The sequence below is a fragment of the Dromaius novaehollandiae genome, chromosome 2 (assembly GCF_036370855.1).
Source record: "Dromaius novaehollandiae isolate bDroNov1 chromosome 2, bDroNov1.hap1, whole genome shotgun sequence".
Taxonomy (NCBI): domain Eukaryota; kingdom Metazoa; phylum Chordata; class Aves; order Casuariiformes; family Dromaiidae; genus Dromaius; species Dromaius novaehollandiae.
Genome location: NC_088099.1, coordinates 165,524,037 through 165,543,658, shown reverse-complemented (window position 1 = coordinate 165,543,658; position 19,622 = coordinate 165,524,037). Strand labels below are relative to the sequence as shown.

General features: G+C 50.1%; 1 protein-coding gene and 1 long non-coding RNA gene across 2 annotated transcripts in view; one reads left to right on the top strand and one right to left on the bottom strand.

Annotated features, from left to right (window-relative positions):
* Nucleotides 1–11,909: 11,909 nt before the first annotated feature.
* On the bottom strand, nucleotides 11,910–19,541 carry LOC135327645 (uncharacterized). The gene is made up of 4 exons (XR_010388070.1): nucleotides 19,273–19,541; nucleotides 18,519–18,640; nucleotides 14,575–14,679; nucleotides 11,910–13,387 (listed from the first exon to the last, which is right to left on the bottom strand). It is a non-coding gene; the product is annotated as an uncharacterized LOC135327645 (long non-coding RNA).
* The window catches only part of SLC45A4 (solute carrier family 45 member 4), a 90,191-nt gene continuing 89,100 nt past the window's right edge, over nucleotides 18,532–19,622 (top strand). The window contains exon 1 of the mRNA XM_064507922.1: nucleotides 18,532–18,656. The gene's annotated coding sequence lies outside the window, so the exon portion shown is untranslated. The remainder of the gene's footprint in view (nucleotides 18,657–19,622) is intronic.

Genomic DNA, 19,622 nt, shown 5'->3' with positions numbered 1-19,622 from the left:
CCAACCCATTTTCTTCCCTTCTTCAGACAAGGGGCACAGAAAGGTGGTGTGAGCTTTTGCTAAGGCAGCTGCAGTCTGTTGCTGCATTGCCTCACACTTCAACCTATCCTGGAAGCCAGCGGATGGCCATGGATGAGAAGACAGCGCAGCTTCATGTGCTGACCATATCCATAGCATTAATTCACCACTTATCAGTCAGGAACATTGCAGAAGCTGGTGTTGGTCCTGCAGGCCATCCTCTGGGCTCTGGGGTACCAGTGACCCACAAGAAGGTGGGTTCTCTGTCCTCCCTCCAAAAATGGAGGAGGTTGGACTAGAGACCTCCCAGTCCCCTCCAATCTCAATTATCTTATGACCCTACAGCAAGGCACCCACATCCCCATGCAAACACTAAGGCCACAGGTCAGGAAGGTAAGTTTAAAGGGCGTGTTTTTGTTGTTTCCAGAATAATGGCTTTTGTGCCCAGCATCCTTCCCTCACATCTCTGCTCTGAGAGCGAAGCCCGGGCTGGCCTGGTCATGAATCAGTCCCACTCCAGGCAACCACACCGCAGGGCCATAGCGTTATTTGTGGCTCCTCTCCAGCTGGTGACTGACCTTCCCAGTTCTGAACACAGCTTTTGCCAACAAAACACATGTTCAGTATTTATTAGCAAGCTGGGCAGGTAGTGACATTTAACCCCCTCTGATATTCAGCAGTTGTCTTTCCTCGTGTGCTTCATGAGAATGACAACTTTGAGCCTTTGCTATGGCTACAGAACTATTTGGCTGGTCTCTCTCCTCACAGCTCCCCATCCCAGGATGCTGTGATACTTTCTGGGTCCAGGGCCACCAGACACTGTCCCCTAGTGAGGTGGGACAACCTCCCTCCCTCCAGCATTTCTGCTTAAACCACAGACAGACAAACCTTTGCATAGCACTATGAATATTGTGTGTGAGAGGTTTAAAAAACAAGGTTCTTCCCTGGTAATGTTAGTGATGCTGGTTAGATGCAGTCCATGATTTCTTCCTCTTGGCCCAGGGCCGTGAGAAGGACTCTGCACTGCTCAGCACCCTGTTTAATTATTTACACCAGGGCGAAGTCGAGGTGGGACGGGCGCTACGTTCCCAAGATCTCAGTGTTCAGGGAGGTGTCACACTGCTGAGAGCCCCAACCCGCCAGTCCGGCCCCTGCAACCTCACACCAGGCTGACCAGGGACTCACCCCTGCTGCAGCGGAGTCTCTCTGAAGGGCTGGGTTATTTGGAAGAGTTTGTAAAACACCATTAACTCCACATCCAGCTATGTATCTCCAAGGAAACGCCATTCCTGTACTTCACACTATGTGCCGATGTGGCCCACACCCAGTTCCTCGCCCTCCCCACCCAAGGAGAAGTTAACTCCTTCCCACCCACGGCTGGGCGCTGCGCCACACCTAGGGAGCCCTGGCTATCCCCTGGTGACCCAGTAACAAACACAAGCTTCGCACCACGATGCCGACGTGCTCTGTGAGCCGCAAAGCATGCCGGGGGGACCTGATGCCTCCGTCAGATCACACTGCTTCCCCCAGCGTCGCATGCTGGAGGTGTCTGCACTTCTGATCCATGAGCCTCTGGCCTCGTGCTCTTAGGACAGCTTTGCAGGAGCCCCAGGAAGACAGATAATACCTAATATTACACAGAGCTGGTGTGGCACATAGAGCAAACGCCTGATCCAGCAGAGAGCTGGAACAACATTAACCCATCAGTATTTTGTGCAGAAACAAGAACCAGCAGCGGGACTTGGTGAGGAACGCTTGGGGAGCTGCTTTGCAACATGCACTGTGGTGGTTTTGACCCAGTTCAAGGTGCTCTGTGTGTATCGTTCACTGAATCATCAGCACATGGCCCTGGAGCCTGGGGGGCTGTAAAGCCTGTGGGAATGAGGGCATCAGTAAGGCATAAACAGGAGGAGTAAGAGAAAACTCTGTGTCACCAATGGGAGGTCCTTGTTTCCAAAGTAACTGGGTGGATCTTGGAACCACAGAGAGCAGGGCTGGGAAGGAGGTGAAGAGATGACCTCGTCCTTCCCTCTACCCCAAGGCAAGATCAAGTGTGCCTGAACCAGTCCTGAGAGCTCTGGGTTTAACCTGCCATTGAAACATCCAGGTCCACAATGTTTGTTGTCCTCAGCTTAGCTCTGCCAAGTCCCTTGCTCTCTGCCTCAGTTTCCCCCCTGTAAAAGGACAAATGATCAGAACAAGTGGCTCCCTTGCTGGGTTACTGGAGAGAAAGGAAGCAGGGAGGGGAATCCTTTGGCTGATGCTTGATGATTCACAAACATTTGGTGAAAAGCAAGACATAAGCACGGAGTATTGTGTATGCAGGGGTGTTTACACCTGCTGATGTCAGTTTGACCCAGCTACAAAGTGCTGTCAGTGCATTATGCAAGACAGTCCAGGTGTGCGCACACACGCATGTTTGGTTGTTCTCATGCTCCTCCGAGCATAAGCTGGGCATGTGCCTTGCAGAGGAGCTCCCAGTTTGGGGGCTGTGACTAGATTTCAGAGGGACACCATGTACCTCCTTTTAACAACAGTTTGAAGGTAGTTTTGCTGGTCTCAGGTCCTTTGACTTTTTAAATTCTATTTGGAATGGAAAAGGGCAAGAATCACACTTCCTAAAAAAGGTCAACATCTGCTAGATTGAGCCAGCTTCCTACTTGAGCAAGGAGAGAGGCCAGGAGATTATTATTCATGTCACATACTGAATATATCCGATAACTGTGCAAGCCAAAGTGTGTTTTAAAAGGCCAATGTTTTTAAGGCACTAATTGCAATGCCCTCAAGCCTTGAATTCTTCTGCTGTGGAAGATATTCTGGGCCTGCAGAGCTGGTTAATGTGAGTCCATGTCCCCACTTAAGACCAGATCAATACTTTGCCTGTATTACTAATGCTCAAGCCTGTGCAAAGAGCAAACTTACTTTGATGAAATTGTTTCAGTGTCTCATATGTTACTGTGTTCCTGATATATCTCTTAAGTCACCACTCCAGTCGCTACTAAGGCACCAAATCTGTATCATTAAATCATCTCGCAGCTCTCTGAGGAATAGTTAAGATTCAGGATGGCCTCTGCACTACTGCACAATTTAGCTATGTTTAAATCCTGTTAGCTAAGAGAGATTTGATGAAAATGCATCTGGGAGATGAGTGATGGGCAATACAACGTCTATTCTTGACGGATGCACAAGCCCAGCTTTCCATTGATAGCAATTGCTGCAAACTTGGACCTAATGATTTACCCAAGGCTGTTAAGGGCTTGATATCTGCTGTTCTTCCGGCATGGAAATGCAGAGTTTAAATATAAAATCTGCATTGAAAAGATCTGTGCAATCCAATCAGCCAGTAAATTTCTTACAGATGATAGTGCACTGATCCTGGCATAATCCAATGTTTCATAAATATCTTAAAAGATTAAGGCATCATTTGCTGCCCAAATGACAGGGAGATTCACATCTCTGCAGAGTAAACACTGGCAACAGTCTTGCGTAAGAGCCAGCAGTATTACTAAAATTCTCCTCTGCACTTCCTTACAAGGACAATTACATAATCAGCAGCTTTCAACTCTCAAAAGCAATCCTTTTCGTTAAAGAAGATGTCCCAGTGTAAATTTACAAGCACACATCAGACGGGAAGGGAGGGAAGAGAGCTGGATTGCATCGTCTGATTGACCTGGAAAGAGGATTTTAACCTTTTAATGACTCATTCCTGCTCACTAATTTCTTTCGTCCATTATCTTGCTCCAGAGTCGGGAGCACGTTTGAATATGCACACCAAGACCCCTTGACTCACAGAAATCAGGGTCCCCAACATGTAAGGCTCTGTGTTTATGGAGTCACACATATCCCCATCCTGCTTTGTCACAGACAAGGATTGTACCTGTAAATGAAAAGGGGCAGAACAACACTCAGTGGCTAAAACAAGACCTGTGGGTGCAGAACAGCCAGCGAGACCTCGCTTGATGCTTGAAAAAACTCTGAAGTACTAGAGACTCGCTACACACCATCCTGCTCAGCCAGGTTCCCCAAGGACAAGTTGCTCTGCCATTTCTTCTGCCAGAGGGTCCCTTAGTTTCTCCTGAGCCCCAAGAGGATCCACAAACTGGGCAATTAGTGCTTGCATCTTAAGCTCAGGGCATACCAAGGGGAGCGAGCCCCTCACAAGACTTGCGTTGTTTCCACTGGCAGCACAGACAGACACAGGATGGTGGTACCCATCTTGATCACCTAGAGCTTTGGCCCACGAAATGGGATGCTGGGTTCAGTGCCCTCTTTGGTCTGGCTTAACCCTCACCTGGTGTCCTGACCACCAGGCTAGCATCAAGGTGAGACGGTGAAGGTTAAAGGAGGAGGCGTCCCCGACTAGAGCTAGGCCAGCATGGAGAAAGAGCAGCTGTCAGCATGTGAGCTCATCATCTAGACTGTATCACCCACAGTGAGACACCGCCTTCCTTAGGATATGTCCTAACCATGCCTGTTCCTCTGACTGACTATGAGGGGTGAATTTTCCACAAGTCTTCAACATCCGTGTTACTTCTGTGCAACTATTTTGCAAGCAGATACAGTCATGGGCACCCCTTGGCACCATCTCCTGATCAGTAGAGAGCAACACATAGCAATTGTCTCAGGAAAAATGACATAAAGAGCCATATACTTGTCCTGAAGGACCACATTCAGGGAGAAAACCATCAGATATGCTAATTAACCAGCTACAAAAGCTCTCTTGTGTACTGGCAACAGGATCCCCTGGGAGAGCCAGGGCTTTAACCCCATTTTCTATCTCACAGGAAAGCTATAGGCTCTCTTGCCTATCTAGGGTTTCCCCTTGAGTTGGTGACTCAGATTAGGACACATATATTGTCCCCAGGGAAGACAAGGCCTCTTGCCAGAAGTGTTGGTGCTAATCGGAGTGATCACTGCTCAGCTCTCAACAGGAGGTGGGAAAAAGGACACAACAGAGAGAGCCAAGTTGCCCAGGGGTCCTGGAGATGCCTGTCTGGGTTTGGGATGGGCCTCACATCTCAGGTCTTACTGGTTTGTCATGGCATGTTTGCAAAGGGAAAATAAGGTCCAAAAGGACCAGATTTACCTCTCACAGTGTCCTCTAAGGCAGATAAGCAAGGGTTGCAATTCACTGAAGTGCCTGCCCTCAGGAGGAGAGTCCTCCTTGGCTGCTGCTAATGAAATAGCAGGAAATAATATTTTCCTGCTCAGACCTGGCAAGCAAACAGCATGGAGGGGATTTTTGGCAGCGTTCCTCTAAGACAGCAGAAGGTAAAATGGTGATTGGGTGGAGGCAAATGGGAAGCAAAGAGAAAGAAGCCACCACAGAAAGGTCTCTAGGGAGGAGTCAGAGTCTGTGAGATGGCTCCGAACAGTCGTGGGCTGGAGAGGGAAGGGGAGCAAGTTCAAGAAGGAAGTGGCAGAGCGAGGGAAGAAATGGGACGGGGACAGAGGGTGGGTATGACCAGAGAGCACCTGCCCAGGGGCAGCACTGTGAGGGCCCTGAAGCACAACATAGCTGTGACCAGCTAATGTTTCTGGGCCTCCTAAAGGGGCCATGTCCCCTACAGTGCAGAAACATAAAACCACATGGGTTTCTGTTCAGATCTTTATTTCTAAGAAATCCCACCTTAGATTCAGGATTAGCCAGTAATGATCGAAAAGGACCACAATGGTTTCTTTGACATGGGTTGAGGCCCCTTATCTTTCAAGGCTAAAAGGATACAACATACCCGCCCAGCCTCAATACTTTCATTCAGCAAATAAATTCCTGCCTCTGAAGCTACACCTGGTTCTCATGATGGGCAAAAGATGTTGATATAACCAGCACAGAGACGCATATCAAGGCTAGAGGATACCACTTTGGTCCCCTCTCCTGTCTCTAGTGTGAGCCAGGTCACAAAGCCCTCCTTCTGCAATGGCAAAGTTTTGGTGCTGCACCAACTCATCCTATCCAGGACTTCCAGAGTAGGGAAGCAGAATCCCAAGAAGATTTGGACAGGATCTAGCAAAACCACCCAAATCATTAACTGCAATGCAGAAGCTGTCCTGGGAGAAACAGAACAATGAAACTTATTTTTTTTAGAGATCTATGTCTGACTTCAGCTCTGGGGTGTAATACACAGTGCAATCATAGCACAGCATTTCCTTTGGTGGGGGCACTAGAAGGGACTCTTGTTCTACCGAGCAACCAAAATGTGCAGGAATGTTAATATCTAGGATCTTTATCCCTTCACCAGACCTGGCTGAAATGGGGTAACAGATCCAGGGTTATTATGGAAGAGTGAAGGAGAACATGCACATCAAGAAGGCAGGACAGTATTCGCTTAATATCTCTAGCAGATCCTAAACCTGAAACTTTAGCTATCAACTGTGACATGCATTAGCTATTGCTGGATCTGGCCATCTAAAGCTCTAAAAAGATGGCTCAGTCATTTCAGAGTTTTGAGATACTATTGCCATTTCCAGTTAGTATTTTCAGGAAAAGCTGGGCACACACTGAATGGGGGAGAGTAAACACAAGGCGATTGTCTCACTAATTTTTTGACATAGGTTCACGCGGGGGTTGTGCAGTGAATAGACTCATTGAAAGTGTGTTTCAAAGCCATGCATGAGATTGGTTGCAGAAAACAAAGTTTTTATTGGAAAACATTAGCACTGGAACTAAATACCTGTTGTGCTCTGCCCATGGGAACATTGCAGCTTATCTCCCCAGCAGTGAGAAACCAACCCAATTCCGCCAGCAAAACAGAAAACAGAAGTGGGATTAGTCAATAGAGCTCAAAAAAGAGAAGGTGCAGGAACAAGCTGCTGACGCTGTACTCGGAGAACAGACCTGCTCTAGGAAGCCGCTCAAATGCTCTGGGATGAAACAAAAAAAGGAGACAAGGCCTTTAAGTTCAATTAGTCTTTGCAAATGATCACCTGCAATTGAATTACCATGGGCCAGGGGAAGGTGAAACACAGGTTATGGTGGGAACCAGGGGCACCTCTCCATCCCGCTGAGTCTCGGTGGGGCAAACATGATGCCGTGACAGTACATATGTCAGAGCCTGCACCAGGCAGAGGGAAATATATAAGGAAAACTGCTGATGTTGCAGCCAAGGGGATTGAAAAGCTGAACTGACTTAGAGGAGGTCACTTCCACAGAGCTTGTAAAATGCCTTCAAATTATCCGGTCAAATGAGTGCTAGATAAGCAGAGGCTCTTCTTGGGCCTTCAGGGGAATTCAGACAAGAGGGTTATTCAGCAGCTGGGTGGATAACTAAAGCTTTCTGAGGCAGGTGGGGGATAAATTGCTACTGCAAACTGATGACTCAGAGGGGGCTGCAGGGCAGGCTGTGAGGGTGTCTGAGGAAACCTGAGATGCTGCTGAGCTGGGGCAGGGTCCTTCCTGCACAGCTACCAGATCTCTAAGCTCTTTGAGGAAGCTGATTTCAAGAAGAGGGTATTTTTGCTTGTGTTTGTTTGTTCTTCAGACAGGTTTCCTAAGCAGCTAGGAAATCCCCTCATGCAGTCACTGAGGTTAGCTGTTCTCCTTGCCCTGCCCAGTGATGTAGACCACCCCCCACCCAGGGCTATTACATGTTCAAAGAGAAAAAAGTGTGTGTTCCTATACACACTGTAGAAATAGGCAGGTGAGAAAAGGAGAGTGATATGTTTGGGATCAAAGGGTGTGAGTAAAGTATCATGGGGTGACAGTCCCTCTGCCCCCTCTGTAACACCAGGGGAGAGGACTGGTCACTGTAAAAAAGCTGGAGGACCCCCATCCTCAAGCACACACAGGGTCATGGTGAAGGGCAGGAGATGGGGGCATTCCCATCGGGTAGAAACCATCTCTGCCTACCTGCGGCCAGGATTGGGACCTGCTCTGAGGCCTTGAGCAAGACTTTGGTGAACACATAGAGGTTTGGGACAGAAGAAGGGCCTGGAGAGCTCCACAGCACAACCATGACATGTCTGTGGTCTGCCAGAGGACTATCGGAGGAGACAGCGTGGCTGGACACAAAGGAGGCTGGGAGACAGGAGTCCGGCTGCTGTCAGTGAATCACTGCAGAGCTGGGCAAACTGCCCGTCCTTTTGTGCCTCCAGTTCTGGTAAAATGAAGATACAGATCTGTCTTCATATTGGGATGTGAAATCCCCTGACGGAGGCAGGAGAGGGAGGCAGGCAGTGTGCATTAGCCATCACAAGTCTTTCCTTGTGACCTTCGAAGAGGAAAACTGCATGGTTTCTCCTGCAACCAGTGGTTAGTAGCATTGCGTAAACCAGCTGATGATGATTCAGAGTACATCGGTAAGGTTAACAAAGGACACTAAAGTCATTGTTTTCCCCATGTCTTTCTTCTCCTCCCATTGTCAAAACAAAGATCACCTTCTCCTTCTCATGCTGTCTCAGAGGCACAGAATAGTTTAGGCTGGAAGGGACCTCTGGACACCTACAGTCCAGTCCCCAGCTCAAAGAAGGGTTATCTTCAAAGCTCGATCAGGATCTTATCCAGAGGAGTTTTGTGTACACAGCCTCCCTGCACACCTGTCCTACTGCTTAACCATCCTCATAGTGTTTCCTTCTGGCTGGTCAGAATTTCCTTGGTTGTGAGGGAATCGTAACAAAAATGTGAAGATTGGTGTGATTGGGGATGTTGTGCAGAAGCACCGGAAGGAACAACTGGCAGAAGGGCTACACTACTGACATGCATCAGTGGCCCCTAGATGGGCAAGTCAACAAGATCCCAGCACATCTACATGCACCATCCCAGGACAACCAGGCTGGGACTCACAAAGGTGTGACAGGATGGAGAGACCCAACACTGGCAGCTCCTCCAGGGAGCAAAATACGCCACATCTAAAACACACAAATTGTCACCCACTGAGTAGGAGCCCAGGAGACATGAGGAGGACTCATTTGACATTGCAAGGAATCCTGAACAGATAACCTGGATACAAGCATTTTGGTGCCTAAGTGGAGGGCATACACATCTTGGTGCTTGTAAGCACGAGGATGTGAGTGCAACATCTGACAACGGTTTTGTTTCAGTTTTGTTTTGAAATTAAATCACCCTCCCATCCTATAAGGTCTCACAATCGTGCATTGCTAAATATTGCAACATTATTTCCCACAGCCGCAATTTGTGTGTATGTTGCCTCATTCTTTCAGTGTGCACGCTGGAGAAGAGTCTGTCTATCTTCTCCATAGTCCTCCATTAAGTAGTGGAAAATAGCAGTTAGATAGCCCTGAGCATCTTCATTTACAGGCTGGACAAACCCAGCTCCCTCAGCCTTTCCTCACATGTCATGACCACGTCCATGTCAACCACTGGAAGTGGTCCAGTTTGTTGATCTCTCTCATACTGGGGGGCCCAAAACTGAACATCGTGCTCCAAATGGAGGGGATTCATCCCTCACCTCAACCCGCTGCCTATGCAGGAGATGTGCAAGGCACACGTATGCTCCTTGTGGGTCGATGCTGCCTCCCCTTCATTTCAGGGATGGATGAATCAAAGTCATCTCAGAAGATCCCGATAGTCCTGCTCTCCCTCCAAGCAGCAAGCCTGTGAAAATCTCATCTGAGAAAGAGCCTACCAGTTCCTCTCACTGCTTGTCTGACTGCGTGAGCAGCAAGAACAAGCTCCTACATCTTTGATGGCAAAGCTGTATTTGCTGATGGGAACTAACATTCCCCATTCCACTTTGATATGAGTGTCTGCTTGGCTCTACCTGATAAATTGGTTCCCATGTCTTTATTTATATCTGCTGAGCAAAACTGGTTAGAAGCAAATCTAGGAGAAATAAACAATAGATAGTTCCTGCAAATTTACAGATGAAAGGTTGCTTTTAAATCATTAAGCAAATATGATTTTTTTTTGCTCATTCCAAAGCAGGAGAGCAGGTCAGCTTTTAATTACTTCCTCACCCCTACAGCCTCTGTTGGCTTGTTATTCCCCAGCAGACTGAGCTCGTTGTAGTTCAGAAGCGAGAGCAGCAGGCTGTGAGACAGGACGCCTGGGCTCCCTTCTGAAGTCTGCCCCCGACCTGCTGAGGGAAACGTGCCTCGGCCCTGCTCCTGACGGGCCACATTTTCAGATTTCGAGGCTGAGGCTGCCTGAGCGGTTGTTTTATGCGGCATGCGTCACTGGAGCTGTGTTTGACAATGCACTTATCATTATGGCAGTGTAATGCTTCCTCGTCTTACAGAAGTGTCAGGAAGATTAGTTGGTGTTTGCTCAGTGCTGGACAGATGCTAGGAGAGGGGAAAGGTCCCCTGCCAGCTCTTCCTTCTCATTGAGCAAATGTAATTCTCCCTCGTGGTGTTTTCAAGCCCTGCCAGGATCCCTTTGCTTCTCTTTACCTCCTCCACTGCAGTGTCCCTTGCAGACCAAGGTCTCAGAGCACAGCTTCTCCACCCAGGACGAAGGAAACCTCCTCATGGGAAACATCAGGGCTCTACAAAGCCCTTCTCTTTCTCAAGGAGTTTCCCTTGCATTCATGCCCATCAGCACTACTCTGCTCAAGCTAGGAAGCGTCCTTGTCCCCAAGGCTGACTTGGCCATCAGCTCTAGCCATGAAAGCTACTGTACTTGGGCTAAATCAAGTGGCACAGTGTGCCTCTGTCTGAGACTGTGGGGGGAATCGAAGGTGGTGACAGACAACCACAGCGGTGATGCATGCTGCAGCGACACTGCAACCGGGTGCAGTTCAGCCTGGCTTTCACTCGCCCTATGCTGTGCAACGCAGCAGTATTTCTTCCGTGGGTGGCCAGGCAAGAGCTACACTGGTCTGAAAACACTAAGCCAAGCCAGGACCTGAGTCTGCCTCTGGTGGGGAGATCCTATTCATTTAAGGTGTGATCCCTCTGGGTTTTCCACTCTTCCACATGGATATTTTCTCCAGACAAACACTGAGGATTCCCTGCATTCATTGAGCATCTCCTGATGCCGGGATGTCCAGTCTAAACTGCTAGGCACTTTGCAGCTGGGGGGCTGTGTCCCACCCGGTCCATCTTGGTGTGTGTGCACAGACCAGGATCCAAGACAAGCACCGTCACTCTGGGGCTTGTAGGAAGCACTGGATAGATGAAGCGTGGTCAAGCTGGTCATTTCTGCCCACACAGGGTTAGGTATATCAGGACGGTTGGGTTTATGGACATGTCCTATACCACGCAGACCTTCGCTTCTTCCCACCCTGTCCTGATCTCCTCCCCAGCTGAAATCGCTTCATGTTTCTCCTTGTTGTAGTCCTTCCTGCAGCCATGGCCTAAGGAGACCACATGCTGCTCAGCTCCATGCTGCCTCCCAAGAGAGCTGCGGCTATTCCCCCAGGCCAACACTGACATGGTGGCAAACACTGCGGTTTTAACGAGCCCCGTGGGCGATATCCACCCTGCATGCAGAAAAGCAGCAGCCAGGCAGCCTGCATTTCCCCTGAATCACTACCTCTTTATTGCCTGTAAAATAAATATGCAATGGATCTGTTGCCAGGAAAGAGGCAGGCTGGCCCTGAATTAGCTCTGATCTCACACACAGCCCAGTGCCTGTAGAAATCTGCTTTGTTCTCAGGTGAACCCACCAGCACCAGTGACTGAGCCCCCACGATGTGCGTGCAACTGGTCTCTGATGCTTTTCTCGGGGTTGCCGTCCAGCATGGCTGCAGGGCAGGGGTACCCCAAGAGATAAGCGCTAGGAGACGAAGAGCAATGATACAAAAAACAGTAACGCAGCTACAGGAGAACAACACGCATCTGGTTACAGCTGGGAAAAGGGGATAAATGAATGCACTTGCTTCCAGCTAAAAGCTGAATTCAGTGAACAGCATTTGAGTTGATGCCAACCTCAGAATATGCAGATGTTGTGAAAAAAAGCAACCTAACAATAAAAGCCCAAACGGAAACATTCCTGTACTCACAGAGGGAAGCTTTATGAGGCCCTGATCCACAGGATTTTTTTAAATCTTGTCCTTTAAAATAATTAAAATGAGGGCTGCCAGGGTGATGGCATCTCAGCAGCTGAGCAGACCTTCATCTGGCCGCACTTTCAAACAGCTCTGAAATCTTCCCCACAAGTTATCTGCTGGACTAACTGAGCCATGTGTAGTCTGTTTCCATCCCAATGTCTCTGCCGAGGCAAAACTCCGGCTATTGCCAAGCTTCCCAGCTTCGACAGAGGACAACAGTATGAGACGTCAAGGCAAATTTATGCAACAGGCCAGAATGTATCCGTCTCCTGCGCACGTTCGCTTTGCCCTTGGAAACAACCACCAAGGAGAATGGCTTCCTAGTGTCGCAGCCCAAGTCCATTCACCAGGCACGGCAGTGCAGCCAGATTGCTCTGCACACTTGTGCAGTAAATCAGGCTCTGGCTTTTAGGAGGAAAAGAATTTTTGCGATGCACCGTGGTGCCTGGCCACGGTTTGCTAGTTAGCATGGGAGCAGTTGCTATGGCAGTGCAAAGCGTGAAAATTTCTGGGGTGATTAGGATTAAGCACTGGCTTCCCAAAGACTAAATTCACCTCACCGAGCATCTCTCTGACATTTCTTCCCGGCCTGCTAGGCTTTGCTCTTTGCATGCACATGTAAGTGCAGATGAAGAGGACTTGGGCATCTCAGTAGAAGAAAAGCTCTGCTGGAAATGTAGGAGCGGTGCAAATGGAAGGCAAATGGGGAGCATAAGGCAGCAGGACTAAGATTCCCAAGCCACTTCACAATATTTGTGAGCATAGACCTCTCCAGTCACAGAAGTTGAGCTTGTGGCTCATTCATCTTTTCTATTGTCTTCTGCTGGGGCTGAGCGATGATATCTCACAGCAAGGAAGAGACAGGCCCTTGCCTTCAGAGGCAGAGAGACCTGTCCCATGATCCAGTTATTCCCTTCACATGGCCAACAGCCTTGATGCCAAGGAGACTTAGGAGGTCCAGGAACACCACTGCTTACTCCAAAATCCCAGGGGCAGAGTTCATCCCCTCCATTCAGAGACAACGGGTATGTCTGGAGGTCACCAAGTTTGGGTGACTGTATCGAAGAGCCAAGTTTGGTCCATAGACTCCTGCTGTGACTGTAGTGATGGGAGAAAGAGGGACCGTAGTTTGACTACTGTGTCCTGGGCCCAGCAGTCTCACAGGCTCAGCTAGGGAATGGGATCTGGGAAACACTGAGGTGGATTAAATGCAGGACCCCAAGATGGCACTTCACCAGAGCAGCAGGAAGCTTTTTTTGCAGGAAAATGTGTGTGTTACAGACAAAGCCATTCCAGATCAACAAGTTGCCTCCTTTCAAGCATTCCTCTTGCTCAGCAGTTTGTGGCTGGCTCAAAGTCAGGGTTTTGCAGAGGGAAGGACAGCTCCATCATCTTCATCAAATTCAGCTACATCAAATTCTCTGCATATTTATTTGCACAAAAAGCAGACATTTTGTAAGCAACATTGCAGAGCACTCAGGTCTCCATGCAATGAACCCAGAAGGCTTCTCAAGTGACCCTGGCAAGCCAGGAACAGTGACCAGCTGCTGTTTCACAGGGTCATGGGATTTAAGACACGTGGAGCATACAGCACTAAGCAATCTGCCCTCCTGCAAAACTCAAAGCACCACTGACCACTTCTGTCAATCCCACAACTTCCCTTTGAGCAATAATTATATCAATTCAGCTACTTCTTCAACCAGTTCAGCTCCTTCTCTTCTGCATGTCACCATGCCTCTGGACCACATGGTGCACAGCTGTGCCTGGTAGTTCCCCATGGCTGAGAACAGCCATGTTGTGTCCCCTCAATTCCCCTCAAAGTCACACTGATCATTCACATTACAAGATCTTCTCAGATCTACAAACAACAGGAGAATCACCCCAGGGCTGGGAAAGGCCAGAGCAGCATGCTGCCTCTGGCTGGCAGGTTCCTCTGAAATAAATATATAGTGGGGGTGCAAGATGGACACGTGGGTCCTGTGGATGCTAGAACCTGGGTGTATTTTTATTAGAGCTCAATATCTTGCACTGTCAGAGCCTCCACAAACCCCTAGCACAGACATTCTCAGTAACACTGCTAGTGCCAGCAGCCCGGGACCTTCCTGCCTTCTTTCTGGCTCATGGGTAGAGGGATGTAATCAGTCTCCAGAGCATCTCATTTCTCCAGTGGGAGACTGTTTTCAGCCTGGAGACAGGCATTTTCGTCACCATTCCTGAATTTGAGGCCAGCGTGCAGCTTGTTCTCCCCAGGAGCACTTGCTCCCTTGGGACACTCTGGGCATCTGCAACTCCCCTCACCAAGTTACATATGTTAAATGTGTGTCGTGGGGGGGAAGCCTGGGTCTGCCTTGTCTTCAGGTCCAAACTCTGGCCAGCTAGGTCATTGAGTCCTTGGGAGAAACTCTTCGAGCTCTGATAAACCCAAATGTCACTAACGGCCTTTTTCACAACCTCACTACTCAAAGAGCCAGAGACCTTACCCCTGATTTCCTTCTTTTACATGTCTGCAGCCACGTTACCTCTGCTCAGGGTGTCTCACCAATGCTGTTTTCCGGGCTAAGTCAAGCTCCCTCCCCGGTGTTTAGCATTCTCCAAGGAGCCACCTCACCTTTCATTTCATGGATGTCTAAGATATGCCAGCTCCTGCCAGGACCCCAGAGCAATGGAAAAGTCACAGGGATGATCCATGTAAACACTTGATCTGCAGCCACATCTAGAGAGGAACAAGAGAGGGAAAGCTAGCGTGTGAGATCTGACAGGCTCATAACAAGCCCAGCTGGCTGGCACACACACCAAGCCCAAAACACCGCAGGCCACCCCCTCCCACCCTCCTGATACCATCACACCCCTCCACAGTTAATTAAAAAGGGATTAAAGCAGGCTGTAAGGACGTGGGCGATGGCTGAGGTCAGGGGATGCCTTACAAACATATGCTGAGCCCCGCAGCTGGTGCCGGGGCAGTGGGCTGTCTGCTTGTGACGCTGACTTCTCCAAGACTAGGGCAAGTCTAATCAGAGACTCAGGCAGCTAATCCAGGATGCTTTTCTCTTGTAGCGCTGCTCTGGAAGGAGAGCTGTAGGGCAAGGATAGGATTAGTGGTGCGGGAGCCCGGGGGGATGCTCACACCATTGGTGAGTTACTGAGCATGGCTGTGGCACACCTCGGAGGCCTCCGTGCTTTCCCACTGGCCCTTCTTGAGGCTAGTGTTTGGCTGTGTCTCCTTCCAGAGCTCATACCCCACGCCACGTGAGCCACGTGTAACCATCGCAACCCTGCTAGGGAGGTTCAGCTCAAACAAGCAGCTCTGTCGCAATGGTACAGGCCGTTCCAGCCCGCTCATGCCTTTCCTGAAATGGGAGCGTTTCACCAGGGCAAAGCTCAGAGGGATTTCTGCAGCCAGGCAGACACCAGCCAGGTAGGTCTTTCCCGGATCCATCCTCATGTAAAGCCCTGGGAAAATGTCCATGGATGAAGCATAGCAGTGAGGAGTCCCATCTTACCTCTGGAAGAGCATACTGTTACCATGGTCATAGAGGGCTGGAAGCCACCTCCAGATAGGAGCCAACCCTGGGGTTAAAGCTTTATTATCAGTGACTTTCACCTTAAAGGGAATCACTTATCCCTAGGAAGGTGGAGAAAATCTTAGCTGACTCTGAGAAGGTCATTTCTGAGCCAGGCTCCAGCTCTGCCCTGAGCAGAGGTCTCCAGGGGCAGAGTAGGTAGCCAACCTGGGTAGATCCCACATGGAGAGATGCAGAAGGCAGGGCTCAGCCAGGAAGGCAGAAGCAAATGGAGGGACGGTGAAACAAGGAGTTAGCTGGCACAGAAACAAGGGCATGGATCCAGGTCTGAAACCCACCCCTGAGTGATAGGACGTGGTGTGTGGTGGCAGAAGAAGAGCTGTGGCCTGTCTCAGGCTGGTAGGTGGACCATACCGCACTGATGTCCTCACTGGGAGCTCCTTGGCCTCTCGGTTCATATCTCTGTGCACAGAGAACTGACCTGGAGGGTGCTGGCACATGCAGCCTCCCTGAAATGAGCCACTTGAGTTAGACTCTGGTCAGCAGCTTGGTGGTACATCCAAGCCTATAACACAGGGCCAGGCCCTGCTGTGAGGACAGGCCAGTTCCTGGCACGTAAATGCTACCCCTTTATTTGAATTGTTCGCACTTCCCCTAAAGCATTTCAGTTCAGCCACATAACTGGATGTAATAGTCCTGAAGAGCCCAAAAAAGTTCCTGGTGGCATTTTAAGCTTTCTGTTACAAGTTCATTGCTTTCCCCTTCCCTCCTTCCCTCTCTAGTCTGAGAGCCCTGTTCCCCACAGAGCAGACTGATCTGCCCAGGATTTGACCTCTTTTAAATATTTTTAAATTTTCCCAGTCCCAATGGCCTTGGTAATTGCAGCTGTCCCTCAAAAAACCCATCGTCTTGTCACCCAGCCTTGGAAAGTTTTCTCCCTCAGTACCTTGCACTTGCCTGAAACTGGCTGATTCATCCACTATCTGCCTCAGGCAACCCACGCAGCCACTGATGATTGAATTACTTAACAATTAAAGCAGGGCCTTAAATCTTTGAAGCACTTAACATGTATTGACTAATTAATCTGAACATCTATCTGAGGTAGGTTAGTTCAGTCTTGCGTGTAGCTACAGAACATGCCCATGGCTGCCTCGCAGGCCAAAGGCAGAGGAAGGTCTGTGGAGATGATGGGGGGATCCACCATCCTCCCTTGCCCACATGCCTGTGGGCCCATGGCACTGCCCTTCCGCATCGCAGGACCTGCAGGGACTTCAGAGGTCACCAGGCCCAGGAGTCAAGGCATGCTGTTCCCCAGGTTATTAGACATCTGCTCGGTTTGGGCATAGAATAGCGACCATATCCCTAGCCCAGGGCTCTTGGCCAAGCTTGCTCTCAAACAGCCTCTTCTTCCTTTTTTTCACCAGCCCTGCATGGTTGCTTCCTTCTGCAGCTCTGCTCCCCTTCTCCAGCTAGTAACCAGGTGCACAGAGATGCCATTTTCGGCAGAAGGAGTCCCGGGTGAATTTTGAGGACAATTAGCCCACACTCCTGGAGGCCAGGGCAATGAACAGCTGGGAGGGCAGCATTTGCTGAGCTACCAACACCCACAAGCAATTAATTACCTGCCATGAGCACAAGTGGGGAAACCTTCTCCTGGGGTCCTCCCGGCAGCGAGCTACAAGCTCTGCTGACGTAGGAGAACAAACATGGCATTCAGGACAGTGACCCAAGAGCACAGCAAGCTGCTGTACTTCATCATCCTTTCATTGCCACCTAGAGAGAGCCAAACTATACCAAGAGCCCACTGTATTAAGCATATTTGCACGCACTGTCCAGCTATATAAAAGTCTACATGCCAGTCTCCGCTCTCAGTAGCGAATGAGGCCAGGTGCGGGAGGCAGGGAACCTGCTCCCTGTGTGGATGAGCAGACGAGCAGGGTGGGAAGATGCAGTGACTTATCCAAGGTTATGCAGAGAGCCAGTGGCAGAGGCCAGTATGTAGGTGATGCCCAACCATGTGCTTAAGCAGAGGGAAAAGGAGGAGGTTTGAAAACCTCCTGTGGCAAAAGCTATGGATAGAGACGTGGAGATCTGAGCCTGGTTCCCTGACCCATAGGACTTGGTGCCTGACCTTGAGCAAATCGTTTGACTTTTCACTCTTTCCTCCGACTCATTCATTTTCACCCAGCCAAGGGTAAAGCAAAAGGCCATGTCCTAGTGCCCCATGTATTCTCATCCGTTAGCTGAAGCCAAAGCAGGCATTAAACCTCCCAGCCACGTCATAGTCCTCTTGGAGGTACAGGATACCCCCAACACAAGGACAGAGAGCCCACACGTATGTGACACTTTGACTTCCTGCCACCAAAAGGTTTCAGAGATCAAAGTCTAAGTGCCTGGAGCTGCTCATGCCCTTTCCCTGCCTCCCTGTCACCCCAGGGCCTTGGTGCAGTGACACCCCAGGGAAAGGCAAGTGGTGAGGCTGGAGAAATGCTTGACACAAAGCACCTGGCAGCAGAAAGGTGCCCTGCAGAGCCAGGCACTCATGAAGCAGCCAGCTGGAAGACAGCTTAATGTGAACAGCTTTGCACAGAAAAGCCAGGACTGGTGGAGTCAGAATCCCTCTGCTCAAGCCAGGTGGTATCTGCAGCAGCGAGGCACTGGCCTGACTCAAAAGCATCGGCATGCGCGGTGTTAAGGCATCTCTGCTGCTTGCAGTGGTACCCTTCGCCTGCCCTCCATCTGCAAGCTGCTGAGGACATGCTTCCTGCCTCCCCTGTGGATATACCATTTGCTTGCTTTTTAACATGCGTCTAACAACACCAAAGCAGGCAGGGAACCTTCCTCCCCCTGTGAAATCTGCCCTAGAAAACCCTGAGTTGTAAAGCAGAGGAACTTGCAGTCTAACACTTTACCTCTGGGTCATAAGCCACCACATATATTAGGAGTGGTGTTTTTTTTTTCTTCTTGCCTGAATATGTGCTGATCTCATTCATCTTGGGAAAAGCACGGGGTGTTCTCATCGAGGCTATACCTGGCAAGCTGCACACGCTGTGACAGAGGGAGCGAACTTCTGAGCAAGCTCCGCAGTGGCTGCTGCTGGGCTCCTTGGGCTTCATTCCCTGCGCGCGAGACTGGCTTCCTCACCCGGCGTTCCTGCGAGAGATGAAGGGTAAGTCAGCAAATCAGCTCCCCGCACTGTAAACATCCTCTGCTTTCGGCCATGGCAGAATTTGCTCAGGTCGGGAGTTGCTGTTAGCTGGGTGAGAAACGCCGGCGGGGCTTGCTCCCTCCTCCACCCCCCAAAAATGTACGCGTGGAGGGAGAAAGCAAGCAAATGCTTTCAACGTGCCGTATCGAGGCAGGTTGCAGGAACGGGAGCCGCGGTGCCTGGCACAGCTCAGCGAGCGCTGCTGGGGAAGTCGGCAGGGAACATTCCTGATTCTATTTTAAACAGCACTAGAAAGCGCTAGCTAGCAACAGCAAAGTGAATCCGAGGGGGCTGCGCGAAGCCGAGAGCAGGGACAGAGGCTTTAGCTGCCTGCCCGTGCAGCAGAGATGCCCTGCGCAGCAGAAAGAGCTGTTTGCACCGACATGTGGGCTGGCTGCTTTGCTGGTTTGTTTGTCAATGTATTTGCTAACTGCAACGTTGCTTTGACATGTCGGCTGGCAAGCCGGGGTCTGGGTGCCTCAGCGTCACGCCGGCACCTCTGTTTCGGCATCGTGGAGAGCGGCTTAGATCTGCCAGCCAGGCTCTGCGAATCATAGAAAAATAAATCATAGCTAACCTGCTCAGAGGGATCCGTGCTGCCACCCGTGCGAGTGCTCGGCGCCCGCCAGCGCAGGCAGAGGTTGCATGCTTCTCCCCAAGGGAGGATGCGGCTCTTGCTGAGCGGCTGCCAAAAAACACCCCTGCTCTGCCGGCTCTCTCGGGAGTGCCTCGCGTTGCTTGCCCAGGACGGAGCGGAAAGAGGGCACGTTGTGGGATTGCTGCATCTGCTGGGTGCTGCTAAGGGAGGTATCTGAGATTAAAGATACTGCAGCAACTCCCCAGTTTAAAAATAATGAATCCTGCAGATCCGGCCACTGCAGGAAACGTCCACTTTTAAATCCTACTGCTTGCGGTGGGAAGAGCAAT